We start from the raw sequence: 23,670 nt of genomic DNA, 5'->3' as shown, positions 1-23,670 counted from the left end.
TAAGTACTAAAAACTGTTTTCCTCTAGATAAGTGAGGAAAGTTGAGTGCTGTAGTAATTTGTAACTTATTTAGTGCTTACAATGAGTTCTGAACAAGTGCTGAGATCAAAGAAACAGATGAGTGCTAAAACTAAAAAGCTGGCTAGTTGCAAGGGAAATTTTGAAAAACAGATTTTATGGCGCCAGGAATAGTTTAACCCCAGTTAAGTGGGGGGGGGGGGGCTTAGGAGCTCACAAACAGTCCTGGACACAGCAAATCCGTATCTAACCTGCCACAGGAAAGGGGGGAAGCAAGCTTAGAATTTTTTTTTCCAGTAAAGTGGAAATGGAGAAAGCTGGAACAGAAGTTAATTCAACGTTAGGAATCTGAGTGGGTTGGCCTTCCCAAATGTTCTCTTTTAGATTGAGTGAACTAATGACACTAGACTGGGAGGAGTGCCACAGATGAAATATACAGTATGGGCGGGCAACTGCAAAGCCACCAAGTATAAAAACACACAAGGGAGGGTGGGTGGGAAAAAATTACAGTTCCTAGCTGTAGCCACTAAATGAAAGTTTTAAACAGATCAAGAAGCAGACTAGAGAATGCTTTTAACAAACAAAAATGCACATAAAGGTTCAGACAGAGCAATCACAAACAGAAAATACAACTCTCAGTATGAAAAAGCAGTTTACAGTTAAGTAATGTTAAAACACTTTAAAACAGTACATAAATGCAGTGAAACAATAAAAAAAAGCTTTATAACAGTGCAAAAATATAGTAGATCAACTGTATAGCACAGCGTTTCAGAAGTGCAATTCAGTGAAATAAGTGTAAGAAATAACAGCCTGCTCTTGGAATCTTAAGGAATTTCCACTTATGCAATGCAATCCAGAGCCTGACAATACAAGCAGAGCCTTTATAAGACACAGGGTTTATATAGCAGTAAGAATGGAAGAGTTGGGAAGATCAGATTACTCCTCAGCCCCTGCTATTTTATTTTTATTTATTTTATTTTACATTTGTTTACCGGGAAAGTCCGACTGGACACAGATCCATTTTCAGCGGAGGCCCGGGGAGAAAAGCTCCACGAATATGACAGTACGTTATATTGGTTAACAATTCCAGTTATACAAAACATTAGTTAACATTAGTATAGTATAAGACAGTATTCATGCAGACAGTTACAGTTAGTTACCTTACAGTGGTAATATTTGCAAGGTAAAGGATATTTCGACTCAGGGTACAGTATGTTGGTTGAATACAGATAAAAACAGTAGTTTGATATGAGTTATATTGGAGTATCTTTTAAAATTTGTGCCAAAGGGGTAAGACAGTAGAGCATAATTTGTTTTACAGTTTTGTGTCATTAAGCTATTAGTGGTTGAGAACAATGGTGTTTATTTGAGTGAGTATTGATAGTAGTGAATTATTAGGTCTAGCCTGGGGGAAGACATGAACATAGGACGTTTTGCATAAAATGTGATTTGATGTATTGCTTGAAGAGGTAAGTTGAGGATGTTGAGGTTAGGTGATTGGGTAGAAGGTTCCAGGTTTTTGCAATGCAGCAGGCGTGGAGTGATTTACCAGCTTCATTTTTCTGCTTGGTGACCATTATGTGGTTTTGTTGTGCTGATCTTAGGTTTCTGGAGGGAGTATAGTGTTGAATTACTTGTTGCAAGGCAGGGGTTTTCAAAGGAAGGTAGTAGAGCTTATGGACAGCGGTGAGCTGGCTGAGCAGAAGGATTTGGGGTAATTCAAGCCAGTTGAGTTGTCGGAGGGATTGGCAGTGATGGGACCTATGTGTGGCCTCATTAGCAAATTTGGCAATTTTGTTGTAGCATGATTCAGTTTTAGAAAGCTCTGCTTGGTGAAGGTTTGTTAAGATTGGGGAGGCATACAGAAGTATAGATAACAGATGAGTTCTAGCTATGGTGGCTTTTGTGTGTCTGGTCATGTAGTTGTGGTTTCTATAAAGGAGTCCTATCTTTTTATTGACTTTCTTGATTGTTTGAGAAATATGGATGTCATATTTAAGTTTATTATCAATTACTACTCCTAAGAGCTTGGTGTGAGGTGTAGGAGTAATGGTAGTATTGTCTTTGGATATTATTGAAAAGTTATTGTTTGTGGGGGGGGTTTCTACTTGGGCTAAAAAGAATAAGTTGAGTTTTCTTTGGGTTAAGCAGCAGTTTGATGTTGGTGAACCATTCTTCAGCTAGAGTAAAGTTATTTTGGGTTATAATTTGGAGTTTATCAAGGGTGCTTGCGGCACTTATTATAGTGGAATCATCTGCGTATTGGATTATTGAGGCGGAGGGTAGGGATGGTGTTATGTCATTAGTAAATAATGAGAATAATAGTGGGCCAAGGATGGATCCTTGTGGTACACCAATGGTTATTGGGAGTAGGGGCGACAGCTGGTTTACCCAGAGAACAGCTTGTTGTTGGTTAGATAAATAGCTACTGAACCAGGATAAGGTGGAAGCGTTTATGTTAAGAGTGGCAAGTTTTTCTAGTAGTAGACTGTGGTTCACCATATCAAAGGCTTTGGATAGGTCTAGGAATATTGAGGATACAAACAGGGTGTTGTTTCTGTGGGTATTAATATTGTTTGTGAAGGATAGCATTGCTGTGGTAGTACTGTGCGAAGGTCTGAATCCATGTTGGGATTGTGATAATAGATTGTTGTGCAGAAATTTCATTAGTTGTGAGTGGACTACTCTCTCTAGAATCTTTGATAGGGGTGATAGTATTGCAATAGGGCGGTAGTTACTAAGTTCAAGGGATTGTCCCCCTTTATGTAATGGTATTATGTGTGATATTTTCCATGATTTAGGTACTTTGGATTCAGTTATAGATCTGTTGATGAGAATGGATACAGGATAGGCTATAGCCTCTGCAGTAATTTGTAGGAATTCTACTGGTATTTTGTCTACTGCTGGGGTTGTTAACTTCAGTTTTTTGAGTAGTTTGGTAATAATTGTAGTACTGACTGGTTCTAGGGAGAAACTATGTGTATTATCATCTGAGTTGGAGGGGGTGGGGGCTGTAGTTGATGTTGTGTGAGAGCTAGTTGTTTGGGTATTGGCTAGGGCTTGGATGGTTTCAGTAAAGTATTTGTTAAAGTGGGTGGGGATGTTATGTAGATTGTTTGGTAGTATAGGGGCAGGAGTGGTAGGTTTTCCAGGGTGTAATAGGTTGTTAATTGATGCCCAGAATTTTTGAGGGTTGTGAGAGTGTTTTTCCTGTAGTGTTTTATAGTAAGTAGTTTTGTCGATTTTTATGTGTTTTTTGGCTTGATTCCATAGTTCATGATATTTTTGTTTTAGAGTTGGGGTTTTGTGTTTATGGAATTGCAGCCAGGCTTTGTCTCTTTCTTTCATTAGGGATCTGGTGTCTTTAGATAGCCATGGTGCAAAGTTAGTTTTAATTCTAGTGGTTCTAGGTGGAGCATGGGAGTTTAGGATGTTCAGGAAGGTTGTGTTGAAGTATTCTACAGCTTCATCTAGTGGTAAGTATTTTAGTGGTGTCCATATACAGGATTTGAGTGAATTTATCAAGTCTTGAGCTTTAAAGTACTTTTTGTTTCTTATGACCCTGATAATTGGTTGTTTAATTAGTTGGGGTCGACTCCTAATTAGGTATGTTGTCTGATGATCACTAAGGCTGTCAGGGAGACATCCTGAGAGATGGACTTGAGAGGGGTTGGATACTAATATCCAATCTAGGATTGATTGTCGCTTAGAGGTTTTGTCTATTCTTGAAGGGCTATTAATCATTTGGGTAAAACCATGGAGGTTTATATGGGTGGTGGAGTTGTGATTGTTACAGTCAAACCAGTCTATGTTAAAGTCGCCTGCAAGAATGGTTTCCTGTGGATGAGTGATTTTTATCCAATTTAGTAGGTTTTCAAGTTCATATTACCCAATTACTCGTACCACAGAAGGTCAGGAGGTATTGTTACTCTCAATAATGAAGACAATCAGCAGAAAATGGCTGCCAGAAACACAAACAAAACTTCCAGCTTACACAACAGGCCTCTATCAAGATTATGCCACCTGAGCAGAAAGAACAGAGAAACCTCACTTTAAAAGCATAGAAAGAACACCCACAAATAGAAAATCCAAGTCTCAGTATGAAAAAGAAGTTTACAATTTAGTAATTTAAATAAAACAAAAACAATTATAGTAATGCACACTATTACAGTTCCTAGCTGTAGCCACTAAATGAAAGTTAGTTAAATCTAAAATAACCAATTTCATAATGTACTAAATAAATAGTACTGAAATGTGTATAAATGTTTAAAATAAATACTAACTGATGTTAATATAGATGACCACTGAATGCTTTGACCAGGTCAACATTGGCAGTGTGTACCATTTCGCCCTTGACTACAACTTTAGTGATATTCTCGAAAAAGTCCACCAGGCTGAGTAGTCACAATCTGCCTTTGACAAAAACAAACTGTTGGATTCGGTGTCTGAAAGCATCCTATGTTTTTATTTATATCATTCCTAATAATTCATTCCATGACTTTATATATGAGATTAATCAGACTTATGGGTCTGTACTTATCTGGGTCAGTAGATGGCATGGCCTTACGAGAGGGATAAGTGTTGCAGTACTTAATTTGCTTGGTGTGAAGTCAGTTAGGAGGCTAGGCTTGAACAGTTAGGAGGCTAGGCTTGAACATTCATTTTAGATGGCTTGACAGCTCATGTTTCTTGCTATTCAGGAGGCATCCAGGAATTATCAGGGGCCGTAGATGTAGTAAACTTTGTCTTGGAGAGCACATTGAGGACATGTTTATTAGTGGTAACCGGGGGAGCTATGGTTGCGGGTATCTCTTGATAGGTGTCAGGGGGAAAGAAATTTGAAATCTGAGGTAAATTTATTAGCCAGTAGGTTTTCCATATTGTCCTGATCCATACAGATGGGTCTGTTTACAATTACTTCAGCAGGCTACTGTGTATTACTTTAAGGTCGCAGACACAGCTGAAAAAAGACCTTGTGGTTGTCTTTTGCCTCTGATGCTATCTTTACCTGAAATTCGGCTTCTGTGAACTTGATAAGACTCGTGAGTACTTACTCAGTATGATGAGGACATTCTTGTCTTGTTGGCATTGGACTTCTTACTTTTGGCTATGGTTTTCTTCCATTTGTTATACAACTTGTTAATATTGGAATTTTACCAGAGTAGTTTGTTCATTGAGTTAGTCCTGTGTTTACTTCAGGTGGGTACAGCTTCCTCAACACTGCTGATTACATGATGGTACAGGGTTTCTGAGAACAATTCTGCATCAACAGCATATTTCACATGGTTTGAGGAGGCTTGAAATATTGCTAAGGTGGGAGATTTGCTTTGGAGTAATTTGTAAATATTTGAGGGTTAGTTGGGGGTCAAAGGTTTAAGTTTAATTTCAAAGGAGACAACTTTATGGTCAAAGCTGACTACTGAGGACATTACACATGGGTATGTAAAAACTTTCCTCATGTTTGTTAGGATCAGGTCAAGGATGCTGGTGTCCCTAGTGGGTGTACAGATTAGCTGGTCCACAGCACTTGTGCTGACAAGGTCCAGGAATCCCTGGGCCTGTGTATTGGAAGTTGTGTATGTTTCCCAGTTTCTAGTGGGGTAGTTGACGTTGCACAGCATTGTAGTGTTGGTTTCAATGCAAAGTGACTCCATTTAATTTAGGTATGATGTATGGGTATCCTGGGCCACATAAGAGGACTTATAGCTTGCGATGATATGGGATGGGAACTTCCCTATGGTGAGTTTGACGTGGAGATCCTCAAGTGCATCATACTGCCTGACCAGTCTTGAGGGGTGACCGGTTTTGACACCATCATCTTTTGTGTTTAACTCAATTGTCTCCAGTGGAGCTCTGGAAGTTTTTACCGTACCTTCCAATGGGCAGAGCCTACGCTTTTTGATAAAAATCAAACAATGTCCTCACATTTGTAACACATGTTCATATCTCTGTAACCACAGAGATTACTAATGAAGTGTAAATGGCAAAATATTCAGCACAAACTATTTTTATAGCGGTAGTATTCTTTAGGTTCTAGGTCTTCAAATGGATTTTGTAAGTCACAGTAAACACAGTAACTATTGAGTTTGTAATATTTTGTAAACAAGTTACAAATATCTCAACAACCACTCAAATTACACACATACTGTCAGCAGCATTTTGTTTATCCAGTTGATACCTTTAATATGAGGCTAAACAGTTGTCTGTGCTACTTGACTGCTGAGATATTGAGAAAAACATGAAATTTATGATAACATAAATCAATATATGAACAATAATTAATCTTTATCTGAACTAAACAGAGGTAAAATATCAATACAGTTGTGTTTGGCACTGTGTAAGCTTTAAGATGTAATATATGAATACTTTGTATGTAGCATGGTTTTGGAATTATTATTGCAAATATGAACAAACAATATTTGATGCTTACAGATGTCAGTAGAATGTAATTGCAGAACCACCTGCAAGTTTCACCAGGCTGCAATGAGTTAAGGCATTATAGCTTTGTACTGTCAGGGTTCTCTCAATGGCATTAAACATAGTTTTATAACTACACATATGTCAGTGTACTCCAGGATGAAGAGGCTACTGGCTTTGAGCAGAAATACCTTTAAATCATCCTGTGTTGGTTTTGCTATGTTACAAGGTTTATCAGGTTGGCATTGCCTAAGGAAGGCACTATGGGAATGGACAAAGTTTTAGGCAATATTCAAAAGCCTAAACGAGACAGGTGTAGACCATCCATAGTGAAGCAGTGTGGTTTCCCAGCCATATCCTCCTAAGCTAATAAATACTGTACCTCCTTCGAATGACACCAAAAACTAAGCTAGTTGTTAAACATCAACTATCTTCGCCATATTGTGGCATCATCCTTGGAAAAGTAGAATGCTGGCCAATGCAAGCTCCTACCAGCATGGGACAAACAGTATGATAGCTCTACCATGTCTCCCGTTATACAATACTGACAGGTATATCTCATGTCATTTGTACACTCATGTACAATGACAGATGAATACTGGTACTTGGGGTTCAATGACCTGAGTATGTCTATGATCCTCTGAGAAGCAGTTGACTACGACCCTCTCCTTGCCCATTCAGTGGAACATCTTTGTGTCTCACAATGGTATCTCCTATGACTAAAACATTTGTTTCTGTGGAGTTTTGACACCTGCAGCATTTGGCTTCAGAACACCCAGGGCAGGCATTATTTATATAACAATACACACCCAATTGGGCATTATTCCTGGCTTATATAATATTTTAGATAAGCAGGGTGAGTTTAGACAAAAATATAGTACAACAACTGTTTTATCTCTCACAGGTGACGTATACTCAAATATGTAAAATGGTAAATTAGCTGGTACATTTTGGTCTATATTACGTTGTTGAAAGGGCTGTTCATTGAACTCCCTTTCATCAACACGTAAACATCGAAGTACCAAACTCCGAGAGGCCACTTCAGTGAATTTTTTTCCAGGGGAAAAAAAATTGCTTGGCCATCAATAAACAAAACAAACTGCCAGACCCCACAAAGTGGGGGGCTTCACCCCCCCAACTAAATATAACAAATCTGAGATCAGACTACAGTGGAAGAAAGGGTAAATTCCTAATGACAGCCAAGTGATGTTTTTCCCCTGAGAAAAAAATCCACTGACGTGGTCATTCAGAGTTTTGGTACTTCGATGTTTATGTGTCGATGAAAGGGCATTCAATGAACAGCCCTTTCGACAATGTAATATAGACCTGGTGCATTTTTACAGATGTAAGAAAACATTTTGAATTTGCCAATCGCAACTTTATTAAACTATTATTCAACACGTAGAAGCACATAAATTAATAAAAAAAAACAAAAAAAAAACCAAAGCATATTAACATTTTTTGTTTACACGCATTTTACATTACTGCTTTCTTTCTTTAAAACAACTGTCATTCAGTTCAACATTTTATAAATTGCTCAATCCCTGCCTTCTCTTAAACCTTGCTCCTCTCCCTGAACATTATTCTGCATTTATTGTTGTCACAAATTCCATTGATTTCTATGCAGTTTACTCTTTTCCTTTTTAAAGATCCCACTTCCAGTTATTTATCTCTTTTACAATATTCAATACTTGAAATACAGTTGATTTATATTTATATTTCAATTTTTTAGTAACTGCTTTTTTGGCAGCCTGTGGAATTAAACTTAATATTCAGATCCTGTGTCCCAGCCCAAATGAATAATTTCCATAGTTACAGCCATCTGCTCTGCTAATATTTCTCATGGAGTATTCTACGGGGAATTTTTAAAATCTGCCAAATCATTACACTCCCATTATCTGCACCAAATTATTGGTTTATATATTATATATAAAACACACACACACACACACACACACACACACACACACACACACATATATATATATATATATATAAAACACACACACACACACACACACACACACACACACACACACACACACACACACACACACACACACATATATATATATATATATATATATATATATATATATATATATATATATATATATATATATATGTACACACACACACACACACACACACACATATATATATATATATATATATATATATATATATATATATATATATATATATATATATGTACACACACACACACACACACACACACACACACACACACACACACATATATATATATATATATAAACATTCTGCTAGCAATAGTGGAAATACACCACTGTTGAATAGCAAAATATCAGCCAGATTTCCCTGAATGCACATTACATAAAAAGTGACCCCCTCCCCACAGTGCTGCTACTTACATATACACCAACTCTAACGTTGCCTAACAGTGGGAAAAAGGGAAAAATCCTGGACACCTACTATTACACATTTTTGCAGTAACATTTAGCAAGCTGAAAAATCTGCAAAAACAGTTAGCCAATTCACAGGTTAAAAAAAAAAAGACAAAAAAAAAACGAATTCCATAAATGAAAATATATATAGCAAATAGAAGGTTTCACATACACACATGTGCACACACACACACACACACACACACACACATATATATAAGGTTTCCGTACAAGTGGCCAACATATATTTTGTCTCCCTAATCCTGATTCTCTGCTATTACCATTCACTGACTGTATCTGATATTAATTTAGTTATACTGTGACACTGCATTTTATTTTTTTTTGTAGCTGTGCAGCCATGATGTTGATAAGTTAAAGAAGAGTGTATAGACAAAATTTCCCAGATGGGAGTATGTGGGCAAAAACGTGAGTTATACTTTGTGTGCCTTGGTAGGTTGGAAGGTAGTTTTCAATTACTTTGGATTAGTTTATCAACTAACATCGGCCCCTCCTCATAAGCAATCAGCTCACTTGTTCTTCCATCACCAGGAGCAGGGTTCAGCATGATAACGTCACATACCACTCTAATAAAATGTACACATAAATCTAAAATGAAAGCTAGTGCCTGGACCCAAAGCCACTCTTCTGAATAAATCCAATGAAAACGGCCAAAAAGTTAAAATTCAAACACTTTAATGGCATAAAAACAATAAATAGTGAGCACTTTAATTTAAAACAATGTTAAACTTCATCAGATATACTTTCAAACACATTTCCTCTTTTAATACCAACAGCTTACATTTGATTGGTTGTAGTCCTCTTACTTCAACACCACCAAGCCTTGTTTTAAATTTACAGTGTTGTCATTACTTGTTTATACAATGATGTATTACTTTACCCCACATTATGTTACCATAATTAAACCAATATACCGGGTTTAAACAATTTTCTTTCTTTCCAATGACTTTAACTTTAGAACTGGAGTGATTGAGCTACGTTCATTAATACCCGGTCAGCTATTGGCTTGTAAACATTCTTGCCATTTTAACTCTTTTAGTTCTAAATAAACACCCCATGCTTTTTTATCATCAATACAAACTTGATCAGTGACCATAAACTTGAACTGATCTCCCTCTTGGTTACTAGTATGTTAAGCCAAAGCATTGTTTAAATTATTCTTTCTGATGGCACAATCATGCTCATAAATTATTTGGCAAAACCGCCTCTCTGTTTTGCAAATATAGAATGTTGAGCATGCATCACAAACCGCAATGTAAACCACTGCTTTTGATTTACAGTTATATTTCCTTTTTATTAAGTATAAATGTAACAAAAAGCACGAGTGCAACAAAAGTAACGTCTATAACAACGTAGTTTAATTTCCAGTTAGTCTGCACAAACGGATGAGCGCTTTCACAATAAATGCTTCTTCAGATCATCCTAGTGAACACAGAAGTCGCTCTTTATATAGTAGATCTAATTAGCCAATTAATAATTGCTCATCTGTATTTAAACATATATGTATAAAAAACAAATATCAGGCATATATAATCTGTATTAAATAAAGACTAAATATATCAGTGAACATCTATAAAACATGCTATATATAAAAAATCATTAAAAAATGTCATTAAAATGTATCAGAATTCATTATAAATGGTGTGTCAAAGGCAGCTAAAGCGTGCATAAAAAACTGATCATAGAAAGATATATACTAAACACATAGAAATTGAATACAACTATAAGTTATGCTATGTATTAATATATTAAAATATCAAAATCCATTATGCACAATGTATCAGAGACAGCAAACCTAAATGCAGAGGAATATATATCAATAAAGTATATATATTTTATATATATATTGAGGAATATATTATATGTTTTGTCAAAATTCATTAAAAACTATATATATATATATATATATATATATATATATATATATATATATATATTTATATATATATATATATATATATATATAACATGTCTGTCATATGTAATATAAACTAAATATCTAAAAATGACATAGCCAATCAACAGTGTCAATATATAAGTAATATATGGAAATGTATATAAAGAGTATAAAAAACTATTTAAAAATACATTTATCTAATTCATCTTTCATGGAGTGACAGCATTTACTTGTAGAACGATAGATTTTGTTCATTGATTTTTTATTAAGTATGTTTCATTCCTTACAATAAAACTATTTCCTGTCTTTATTTTGTGACACCAAGTGCATGCTCCACACCTACTCATGCCATGCATGCCACTGAAATTTTCTTGCCCTGTATTTCTTAGTAAATCTTTAAAGTTCATTCCTTTCCGATACACTATGGTGGGTTTCTCACCTACATAATTCGTAACGCTAGGATCTTCTAACAAAATGGAACAGTTTTTCTCAAATATCCATTTCAAATTTTTACAATCTTCACTATAGGTCATAATCAGGGCTTTAGAAAAATCCTGGCTGTTAGTTGAATGCGGGTCTTGATCTAGCTGACCTTCACATAAAGGAAGGTCACTTCCTAAAGCAGTGTCTACATTCATATTGGTACTCTGCCCGTTCAGTATGCTCATATTATTCCTATTATTTAAGATAGGTCTAAAATGCCCCCTTTCGCTTTTGTTAGTTACTTCCTGCACTAGCTCATCGATCAGGTCACTTGGATACGCTTTCCTCAAAAACATAGATCGTAAAGTGCCACATTCTTCTAAAAAATCTTCTTGCCTAGTCACCATATGAGCGGCTCTAACCAGCTGTCCTTTAACGACAGATCTTTTTGATGTTCCGGGTGAGAGCTCCTGTAGTGTAGGAAATTTCCTTCCTATGTATTGTGGCTATGTATCTCTTGTTAATTTCATCTTTAACTAAATGGATATCCAAGTAGTCCTTGTAGTTTAAATTAACATTCCAAGTGAACCGCAAGAAAGTGGCTGCACTGTTAATGTATCCTAAAAGTTCATCAAGGGCCTCTTCTGAACCTTTCCAAATTAGGCTAATATCATCCTGAAACCTGTAGTATGACCTAATATAATTATTGAATCTGGTGTTAAATATATAATGCCTTTTCCAATGGGCCATAACGATGTTTGCGTATGCTCCTCCACAGGGGAATCCCATGGCAATTCCTTTTTTCTGCAAATAATACTTGTTGTTAAATTAAACAAAGTTATTGCTAAGAACTAACTCTAACAGTTCCACGATACGGATAATTTTCTCATGGGGTGTTCCCTGTTCTAATAGCATCTCATTTACCCATTCTAGTCCTGTTAATTGGGGAATAGCTGTGTACAAATCGTACACGTCGATGGTTACCATACTGTCATACTGGTCATACTCAATTCCATTCATGAACTCTAAAAATGACCATGAATCTCTACAAATCTGTTTCTCTTTTTGTAACACTTTTTTAAGTTCAAAGTCTAAATATTTGGCACATGCTGATGCGTTTGAAACTATGTCTGATGAAGTTTAACATTATTTTAAACGAAAGTGCTCACTATTTATTGTTTTTACACCATTAAAGTGTTTGAATTTTAACTTTTTGGCCGTTTTCACTGGATTTATTCAGAAGAATGGCTTTGGGTTTAGGCACTAGCTTTTGTTTTGGATTATTTGGTCTGTTCTTGTAGATTTTATGTACACATAAATCTTCCAAAAAAGAACTTCCTCCCTAAGTGAGAATCTAAAAACTAAATTAATTAATATTACAACAAAAAGTTAAAATAAATGAAAAATAAAATAAAACAATGATCCCTATTAGTCAATTAGAAAATGGCATTACCATCAAAATGTACCTGATTTTACAGATCTAAACTAGCTAAGGTTAAACTAAATCAAATACATCACTAAATTATAAAGCCAGTTATAATAAAAATCTAACCATACTACGAAAATACATCAAAAATGTATTTGATGACCAGAGGACTAGAGGCACGACTGTGATGCAGTTGACTAAGGTTTGACTAGATGATGGTTCCCTAAGGATCTGGCTAGCTGCCAGGGACTGATTGGTATTTTTCCAGCTCACCTACTTGGTAGGGAAGGATAGGATCCTATGCTCAGACTACTGTGCTATGATGGAGACTGGGGACTTTAGTAATATAGTAGCAAGTGGACAGGAATTTTCCCAGTGCCCTAGCCAGATTTGCTCTAGTCAGTATGAGCACCACCGAGGTTCTCCCAAGAAAGTAGTTCATGGGCCTAGTAAGATTCACCTGACTAAAAAGACATAAATAAAATAAGTTCCATATAGACATCATAATATCATGAGAGTGAGTCAAGAATGTGGGTAGGACATGGCTGAAAGGCCTTCCACTGCTGCTAATATGGCACCATGGGTCTATATTATATGTTCGAAGGTTTATAACTTCGACCATCATAAAATCGAATTTAAATGTTTGAAGTTATAAAACTTCGAACATATGTACTAAAAAAACCCGAAACCCAAAACAAACTGTTGCCCCCCTGCTTACTCCAGTCAGGTAAGTTCCCTTTCCTTCTTTTTTTTTCTTCTTCATATGTTCGATGTTTGAAACTTCGAACATTTAATTTCGATAAATTAACGTTCAATGTTTTCAAACATCAAACATATGATATAGACCCTGGCACCATACCAGGTTGTGCTGATGTCCTCTTCACCTACATCCTGATCATACATAGTGATGTTTCTCAGTTAGCTTGAAGAAGGGGGGAGCAAAAAAATAGAGAGAAACTACCTCAAGCTCTGTTCAATAGACAACTTGCAAGCAGCATCTCCCCCTCCCCAAAAAAAAAAACATATGTGAGAGGGTATAGTTTCTACAATAACAAAATATCTTGTGTTATAGATTAAGGAATTCAGTCTGAGACTTGTTGGAAGCTATTTCCCCTACAACTAATATGAGATATTTCATTTGTATGGCACAAGACCTTCACATATTCTGGATATCTGTGTATCTCTATCTATAGCTATCTTTATTTATTTATTTATTTATTTATTTATTTATTTGTACTTGTTTGTGATGGGGTAGTGCACTGATCAGCACTGACCATTTGTAGGTAAAGCCCAGGTGGAAGTATACACAGCTATTATACACAAATCGACAAACATGCAGTCAATAAAGTCAATTCAAAAAGAAAATAAGTAAAAATATGTTGGTGAACACAGAATCACAATGAAAATTCTAATGAAGCATATACAGAATGCAAGCATAGCTGTATAGCAACTGAAGGATGAAAGTTTTTGCAAGAGTTATCAAGATGACCAGAGCAACATTATGTGCATGAAACAAAAGCAAGACATGGGCAATCTTATAATGGGAAAAAGGAAGACATGGGCAATCTTATAATGGGAAAAAGGAAGACATGGGCTCTCTTATAATGGAAAAAAGGAAGACATGGGCACTCTTATAATGGTAAAAAGGAAGACATGGGCACTCTTATAATGGTAAAAAGGAAGACATGGGCACTCTTATAATGGTAAAAAGGAAGACATGGGCAATCTTATAATGGGAAAAAGGAAGACATGGGCAATCTTATAATGGGAAAAAGGAAGACATGGGGACTCTTATAATGGTAAAAAGGAAGACATGGGCAATCTTATAATGGGGAAAAAGGAAGACATGGGCAATCATATAATGTAAAAAAGGAAGACATGGGCAATCTTATAATGGGAAAAAGGAAGACATGGGTACTCTTATAATGGAAAAAAGGAAGACATGGGCAATCTTATAATGGGAAAAAGGAAGACATGGGCTCTCTTATAATGGAAAAAAGGAAGACATGGGCACTCTTATAATGGTAAAAAGGAAGACATGGGCACTCTTATAATGGTAAAAAGGAAGACATGGGCACTCTTATAATGGTAAAAAGGAAGACATGGGCAATCTTATAATGGGAAAAAGGAAGACATGGGCAATCTTATAATGGGAAAAAGGAAGACATGGGGACTCTTATAATGGTAAAAAGGAAGACATGGGCAATCTTATAATGGGGAAAAAGGAAGACATGGGCAATCATATAATGTAAAAAAGGAAGACATGGGCAATCTTATAATGGGAAAAAGGAAGACATGGGCACTCTTATAATGGAAAAAAGGAAGACATGGGCAATCTTATAATGGGAAAAAGGAAGACATGGGCAATCATATAATGTAAAAAAGGAAGACATGGGCAATCTTATAATGTAAAAAAGGAAGACATGGGGAATCTTATAATGGGAAAAAGGAAGACATGGGCAATCTTATAATGGAAAAAAGGAAGACATGGACAATCTTATAATGGGAAAAAGGAATACATGGTCAATCTTATAATGGGAAAAAGGAAGACATGGGCAATCATATAATGTAAAAAAGGAAGACATGGGCAATCTTATAATGGGGAAAAAGGAAGACATGGGCAATATTATAATGGGAAAAAGGAAGACATGGGCACTCTTATAATGGGAAAAAGGAAGATATGGGCAATCTTATAATGGGAAAAAGGAAGACATGGGCAATCTTATAATGGGAAAAAGGAAGACATGGGCAATATTAAAATGGAAAAAAAGCTAAAGGTGGTGACAGAGTGATTAGTTAAAGCTAAGTGAAGAAATGATGAGGGTGGTGGGTGTTGAGAGTATGGTATCTGGGTGATGTGTCCTGCTTGGAGTAGGTGCAAATAGCTTGGAGATGAAGGTAGAAGAAGACATCTTTCCTGAAACTCTCAACTCAGAGTTTCATTGAGATGTGAAGGGAAGAAATGCCAGTGAGGGAGAGATAATGTAGAAGGTTTGTTTGGTTGTTTGAAGTGAAGATTGTGGAGTGGCCAGAGATAGAACTGTTTATGAATGTTAACATTAGTTGTAGGGGCACTTTTTCATGGAGCTTGGCTAAGAGTGCAACAAAAGACTGGCAATTAAGTAATTTAAAAAAATGAGTGCCGAGTAGTAAGTCAAACCTTTGCTTAATGAAAAGCCATTTGGCTTACTTAAAAGTAATGCAGTGGTGTTCTTTAGGTGGAGAATTGAAGGTGAAGTGGCAAACAAGAGTCAAATAGTTTGAAAGGAAGATGTATTTTGTTTGGAAACTGAAAAACAAAAAGGATTAGAAGAGCATACTTTAGTTGGTACCGAAGGACCCCTTTGCCAGTTGCTGTTCTGGCAGGGGTGGAGGGGAATAGAGGCATGTTTTCACCCAGAAAAGTAGGGTGTTCATTTTTACTTTTGCTTTTTTTCTTTGTGGGGGTGGAAGTTCAAAAAGTGGTCCAGACAAAGAATTTAAAGGTGGCTGTGGATGCAAGGGTGGAATAATTCAAGTCAGAAATTATAAGATGTTTTGGGCAGTTAGAAAATCTGTGCAGGGTATTAAAAAGCATCCATTTGGTTTTAGAAGGATTTAGGAGAAGATTATACTGGATTGCCAGTTATGAATGAAATGAAGGTGACAAGTTGTGACTGGATTATAGAGTTGGATGGGCTGAATCTGTAGATGACCATATCATCTGCATAAAGGAGTATAAGGAGCTGGGGTTGGTCTAAGGGTAGTTTGGTAATGAAGACTGAGAAGAGAAAGAGAGACTTGAGGGACTCTTTGGTCAGCTGCATGGTGTCAGAGAGGGGAGCTGCCCAGTTTGACTTTAAAGTGCTTGTTTCCTAAGAAATTTTTACACCAAGATAAGGTGTCACTACTAATCCCAATTCTATGAGGGCATTCATGAGAAGTAGGTGGTGAATTGGATTAAAGGCTTTAGTTATATAAGCAAAAAGGCCAACTATAATACTGTCTTTGTCTATATTTTGTAGGGCATCATCTTTAAGAATCCAAAGTGCTAAGATGGTGCTGTGGCCTGGCCAGAAACCATGATGTTTATAGGAAAGAGGGTATGGCATTGCTGGATGTAATGGGAGAGTTGAGAGTAGATTAATTTTTCTAGCATTTTTCCAAGGGTGGGAAGGAAGGAGATGGGTTGAAAGTCTGCACAGTTGGAAGGGTTTTCTTGTTTAGGAACTGTTTTTTTATATTTTTTTTATAATGGCAGTTTTCTAGATGGATAGTACAGTCAGAGAGGTTTGATACAGGTGCTCTCCACAGTGGTTGAAAAAAAAAATAACAGGATGTTAAAGCAAGGGAGGGGTAATCTGTTTGTTTACTGTTGAGAACAGATTAAATGTCTTTATGTATTATGGTTTTGAAGGAGAACTGCCCGATGGAGAGAGAAGTGGTGGGTTTTTGCTGACCTCTAGGAGGAAGTTAGTGGGAGCTAGGTTGCCCTTGCTACTGTCTACAATGTTAGACTGGTTGTCATCTTGTGGTTTGCATCCTGTAATTTAACTTCCAGAACTGCTTTGGAGAGTGCATGAGGTGGGTTTGTTTGGACCTGCGAAGGAAGGATTTTTGTATTCTGATGGACTGATTTGCTAAGTTTCTGAGGGTGGTGAGATGGTTGCAACTGTTGCTAGAGGGGTCCAAGTTACTTACATTTTTGCAAATCTTTGTTTCTGACTTTTAAAATCTGTTTCAGTTTCAACTTGTTTTCTGTGATTTAAGTCATCTCTTTACTTATGGGAAGAAGTATTCTTGCATATTGAGCAGAGGTGTGGTTAATATGACTGTGTAAGGGACATAACTGAAAACAGAAGCCCAAAATAGAGAGAGAAAGAGACAGAGAGAAGAGAGAATGTTTACATTTGGCAATGTTGGTCTGAAAGCTTTGAATATTGAAGGGTATTGAAGAGACTGATTTGTGATAGAGAAAGTGATGGGCTGTGGGCGCTCATGGATGGTGGAAGGACATTAATGCTGATGACTGATGAGGGTACATTTTTGATGACTATGTCAAGAGTGGTGTGTCTGACAGATTTTAAGTTGGACCTTGTGGGTTCTGAGATTAACTGACTGAGGCCATGGTTTGCTAGAAAATGAGAGAAAGATGAGTCAGTGGAATGGGGGCCAGAAAAGTTGGAAGTCCCGTAGAATGATGCTGTCATTGTATCTGGGAATGAAGCTAAGGATGATAAAGATGAGTGCACTGAACTTTAATATAGAGGATGGACAGGGAGGTAACTGGAGGAAAGGAAGAGGGGGTTTCTAATTAAATAGTTAATTTTTTTGTCTCTGTCCATTTGTCCATCAGGCTATAATGTGTGTTGCTGTATGGCAGCTGGCTGGGCATGGGCTTACTCCAGATGTAAGTGTGGACACCTCAGAACACTGTCCTCCGGGTAGTTGTTGGTCCTGCACCGCTTGCATACCATCTCATCATTCACGACAAACAGCATTGACTCAGACAGTTACTAGTCATGGCTGAGATGGCCATGCACAGGACCACTAGACTAGCTTGTGGCCATACAGACAACATGAGGATGTGACTGCTGTCTGACCCGCCATTACCTCCATTCTATTATGCTACTAAAGCACCACACTGTGACAATACATTGGGCCATCCAGTTGGTCCCTGTACTAGGCACATTTAAAGACCACCATCTGCATCACACTCATGTAGGTCTCAAGCTTCTCCCCTATATGTCTAAATGTAGTCAGATTCCATAATCCATATGGCACTAGTTGATTGTGTGCTCCTGTTCCAGACAAACACAATAATGCAAGTGAGGGTTCGTCCATGATTCTGCAAATGCAGAAGCACTTGGAAGGGTTTACTTTCTTAGGTATGAAGTAAAGTCAACATTTAAGGGTGATAACCACAGCCAAGATTCAAACTGTATGTGAGCAAGAGAAAAGTGGTAGGTGCAGGGGTTAGACACACTCTTCTACATTAGCGTAAAACACTGCAGAAGATGCTTGCTGGAAATGTGCATGGCCCTCGGCACATGGATGTAAGAGAGAAAAAAATGGCATTATAAGGGGATATAGAAGAGGAAACCTCAGTGCTCATTGTGGAAAGCCCTCAAAGGTTGACCAAAAAATCCTGAAACTATATGCAGTTAGCCTGAAGTACCAGCATTTACTGCAGTAAGTGCATTTGCATCTGTATGGGATGGACACAAGGAACACTTTCATCTGGGGTGTTTCTCACCTCCAGAGTCTCCCCTTTTTACAGTTAGCTGATCAAAGAAGAATGCCTTTCATAATAGGCCATTGAAGAAAACAGAAAGTGTAACACTGCCCCACACTGTAAGAGAAAAAGCAAACTATAGCAGTTACTGTCATTTAGATTTGAATAAATGACTGCATTCTCATTAACACAAAACATGAACACATACATATATATAATATGATAATCCAAGTCTGATTCTTCTTGAGGAAATTGGAAATCATAACACTGCTACATACTGTATGACAGAAAAGATAAAAGAAAAAATCCACCTGCTACTGTCTTTCATATTCACATATGAGACTGCATTCATATTAACATGAAACATTAACCATATCAGATGGTTTCTTCCCAGCTTAAGTTCTCAGTTTACTGTGATCTTTGCCCTATCACCTTAAATAGTTTTGTTTCTACATTCATGCTATTGGCTTCAATACAGGTTATGAAAAGCCTGCTGCAGAACGGATACAGCTGTGGCTTGACAGATGAAGAACATCTCTAATTACAATAAATACATTTCCCACAGCATTACTTGGAATTGTACATAGCTTACCATACCTCTAAACCTTTTACTGCATAAAATCTGGACAAAACCTAAAATAATTGGAGTGGGGGGGGGGAGCAAACACCCAAGAATAGGGACAGGTTTGAAATATTGCTCTTACAAACTTACAAAGTTGGTAGAACAAGAATTTTTGTTAGCATGCATTTTCTGAAAGATATGAGCTCTGAAAGTCAAATATGTGTCATTATTTAATGATTTCAGTCCTCAGTGATTTGCCAGAAAACCACACATTTTATGAGGTGCGGACCAAAATTATGAGACAAAAATATGGACATTCTGCAAAAAATCTGATGGCTCAGACGTATGTAGCTTAGTAACTTACCACTAGCAAGAAACATGTTTAGTAAGATATGGGTTTCTGTACATTGCTAAAATGAGTATTTTAATTACCACAGGCAAAGATATCTTTGAATGAAAACATAGTACAGAGAATCAGTGTTGTATTGGGTGATGGCTTCCAACTCACTGACTTCTTAGAAAATTGATTTTCCAACTGCTATAAATCTTTCAGAGCCGTTCATGCCTGAATAATTTAACAACATCTGTTTTTGGAATAACTCATACATGTAAGAATTAATAATTCTGGCTGACTTAGCAGAATATATGGCAAGTCCAGGGGTCATATATGCAATACACAGACTCAAAAGAAACCCCAGGGCATAAATAATGCAGCTGCACTGTTCTGTAATTATTCAAAGGCTAAACCCAGCACAGTTCCATCATTAGCAGGGAACGTTTATTAAGAGCTGTATACTAATTATGTGCTAAGAACCCTTTAGCACCTTCTGGAGGTATCTGCACATCAATGAAACATTGCTAAATATGGCATTCATTTGACACTAAGACAATTCAGACCTACGCTGTACAAGACAGCCAGTTCAGTGAACATTTTATATACATTTATCTCTCCTTCTCTCATATATATATATATATATATATATATATATATATATATATATATACATATGTATATTTAACATTTATAAGTCATGAAATGTCCAAGCCATACTTTTTAAAGAATTATAGACTTTCACTTTATCATATTCTTAGGAGAATATGTTAAATTATTATTTCAAACATCTGAGAACAGTTTTTCATATAGCAATCTTTATACTCTTGTTTTAAAACACAAATGAATGTTTTCCTCAATGTCACACAGCTGGCATCCTTTTAAGAGCCTTTAGTAAGGAAAAGGATCAGTTCTGTTTCTTTCCAGTGAAACAGGCTAACTTCTCGGTTGTCAGCATTACAATCAGCGATGTATCACACTTTCAGAATGCTTGATAAGGATACACTGAAGAAATGTTCAGCACTTCAAATAACTGAGCAGAGCCAGATTTACTGTCTAGTTTTTATATTATGAAATGGTAAGAAGACTGAACTTCTACTGTTATATAGATTATAGGGCATGTGGTCCAGGAGACCATCGAGCAGACTTGCCCAGTTTTACAAGTGGCCCAGATCAGTACATGGCTAAGTAATTTACTCAGTGTGACATAAAAAGGCAAAGGGAGACTGAGAGAATAGAGCCCTTCACTACAGGAGGCAGCTTTTAAACATCACATTTTCTTAATTCTCTGCACTAACTTCCAGAGATACAACTACTGGGGAATCTAACCCAGGCCTATAACATAACAGCCTGGAACACTCATCATTATACTGAATAGGTTAATTACTTAAATGGCATTTTAAACTATGAAAACTAGGTTTCTAAGGGTTCCTTATAAGAGGTGTGAGACCCAGTCCTATGAGTTCCAAAGCACTGAAACATGAACTACAATTCAAATATTACTATTACACCTTTAAACTTTTTTCTTTTTTTCTTGCAGGAGCCCCTACATTCCTTATGTGTGTGTGTGTGTGTGGGTGGGGTGCAGGTGAATCCTTCGGTCTTCTGCTGTTTATATGTGTTAAGTTTGAGACAGCTGTACCTTGGAGAATGGGAAATACTCTTGAAATCCTACACCATCAGATTCTGTATGCATTTCTCCACCTTTGCACTTTTGGCACTGCTACTCCAAATCTTCCAATGACAGTTCCAACAATATCAACAAACAATCCTTTCAAAGCATTTAAGTATAGAGCCCATACTCCCCTTCTTGCTGCACCCAGAAAATAGTTTTAACACTGAAGCAGTCTGCAGTGAAAATAAGAACCTGAAGTGGAAGGGATCAGCCTGTTTTACTCCATGGAATTCGGTTATGGTCCCTTCCATTTCTAAATAGGAAACATGTTATGGATATGATGCCCTCAGTCTATTTTTGGGATAAGGAAACATGATAGCTACTTGTTTAAAATTCAATATTAAGACTGTAAAACTGCTCTTTAAAGCATCATACCGTGTACAGTTTTGTTACTGTATCTATGTAAGAGGAGCATGTAGCATGTAACTTTGGGCATTGACAATTTCAATATGTATTACAATCCTGTACTTTCTTATGTCAACCACATGTTCAACAGAGAAGTAGTTATTTGTCTGGCAATACAAGGCAGTATATAATAGCTGCTGTAGCACAGATCTGTAAACAAGTACTGAATAACAGAGGGGTTTAAAACCTGCTCCATTCTAACATGCTGTGTGTCAGATTAAAGCCATGGTCCTGATAAAACTGTTACATTTTCAGAAGTTTAATTAACAGTAGAGGCCAGCAGTAATTTTTTTGTAATACAGCAATAAATAAACTCACCTACAGAAATCATAAATGGAAGTTTGACTAAAAGAATACTGACAAGACAGAGGCCTGGAAACATGCCTATCAACCTGCAGACATCGAAAATAGGTACAAAGGCTCTTGAAAAATAGGTGCATCTCGCCAATATTTTGGACAAATGATTATCTTAAAATGTGCATGTCAAATAGCACATGCAGTATGATTGTGGGATACTTCTCAGAACCACAAGTTTATAAAACTGAGTGACAAAAATCATACAAAAGTATAAGTACATCAAAGTCACAACATAAAATCTGCAAACATTAATGAAATATATTGTACAAATTTACCTGATAAAATCATATATTTATTTTGAGGTCATTTTTGCCCCCATGTCTAATGACTATCATATTTCCCATGGATCAGACATATACTGTACATGGGTGTCAATCATGCAGGCAACCAAGAAGGTGCTTTGTGCTCTTGATAATATTGTGGCCTAACTCTGTCCCTGGTGGTAATGTGAGCACTTGTGTCACCACAAGGGCTGTCTATGCCCGCTAGTCTGTGCATGCATGCTCCTCCAAAGGCTCCACCTAGGATTTCCATCCCCATATCTACCATAGACTGTCTCCCCACATTGCGACAAGCCTCTACTGTTCAGTCAAGGCCCTATCATCACAGCAGTGGTACAAGCTGGGTTTGAACAACTATCCTTCCACCTGTGGATGGGCATACCAAACCTTCCTGTCTGCCACGTCCAATACCCAAGTCAGACTCATGTTACCCCAGCTGTAATCATGGTTTTACTCCTCTACACCACCAGTGCAGGCCTCAAGTAATTTATTTTTGCTTCTGAGAATGGAAGATGTAACATATGCGTCTTCTTTGTATTATCGGTGCTACCAGTATGCTGATCACGTAGCCTGGTTTGCTGTGTATAAATTAAAAGTCATATGGGAAGGGAGAGGTTTAGAAAATCATGTGAAGGGGTAAATCAAGCCTAAAAACAGGAATGTACCCCCAAATTGGTTACAGTTTATTTGAAAAAAAAAATCACATGACACTACAAATCAAGGCTGAAAACAGGCACATATCTCCAAAATAAGTATAGTTGAAAGGTTTGCCTTGAAATACTCAGATAATAATCTTACTAGGGACAAAACCCTTTCTCCAATCACTGTCTGAAGAACTAATTTATCCTGAAGGACTGTGCCCCTTACTTCCTGTAGCCCCATCAGAAAGTACAGCATGTCTATCATTAAAAAGGAAAGATGCTCTAGCGTGAGTCTGAAACAGCTTCATAATGGTCCTTCTCCGTGCAGTTTGTGCAAACTTTACTGCATTTGAACTTGGTATTTTTCAGGTCTTGTCCTGGACTGTCAAAAGACTGGTAATATTCAAATCATCTGCAGATACTAAGTAACTTGCAGAGCAACCAGTGATATGCTAAATGTCACTGCATATTGAAATTCTGCCCCAAAAGGCACTTAAAATACTACTACTTTTACTAAAGCCTTCACACTTGTGTAGCAATCCATGACATGCCAAATGTCACAGACCATTGAAATTCTGC

The 23,670-nt window shown here is 36.9% G+C and overlaps 1 protein-coding gene across 3 annotated transcripts in view; it reads right to left on the bottom strand.

Annotated features, from left to right (window-relative positions):
* The window catches only part of ABAT (4-aminobutyrate aminotransferase), a 1,409,217-nt gene that overhangs the window by 431,665 nt on the left and 953,882 nt on the right, over nt 1-23,670 (bottom strand). The window lies entirely within an intron of this gene.

Source organism: Protopterus annectens, chromosome 12.part0, assembly GCF_019279795.1.
Source record: "Protopterus annectens isolate FY-2018-M chromosome 12.part0, PAN1.0, whole genome shotgun sequence".
In the NCBI taxonomy this organism is placed as follows: Eukaryota; Metazoa; Chordata; order Ceratodontiformes; family Protopteridae; genus Protopterus; species Protopterus annectens.
This window is presented reverse-complemented; position numbering and strand designations above follow the sequence as displayed.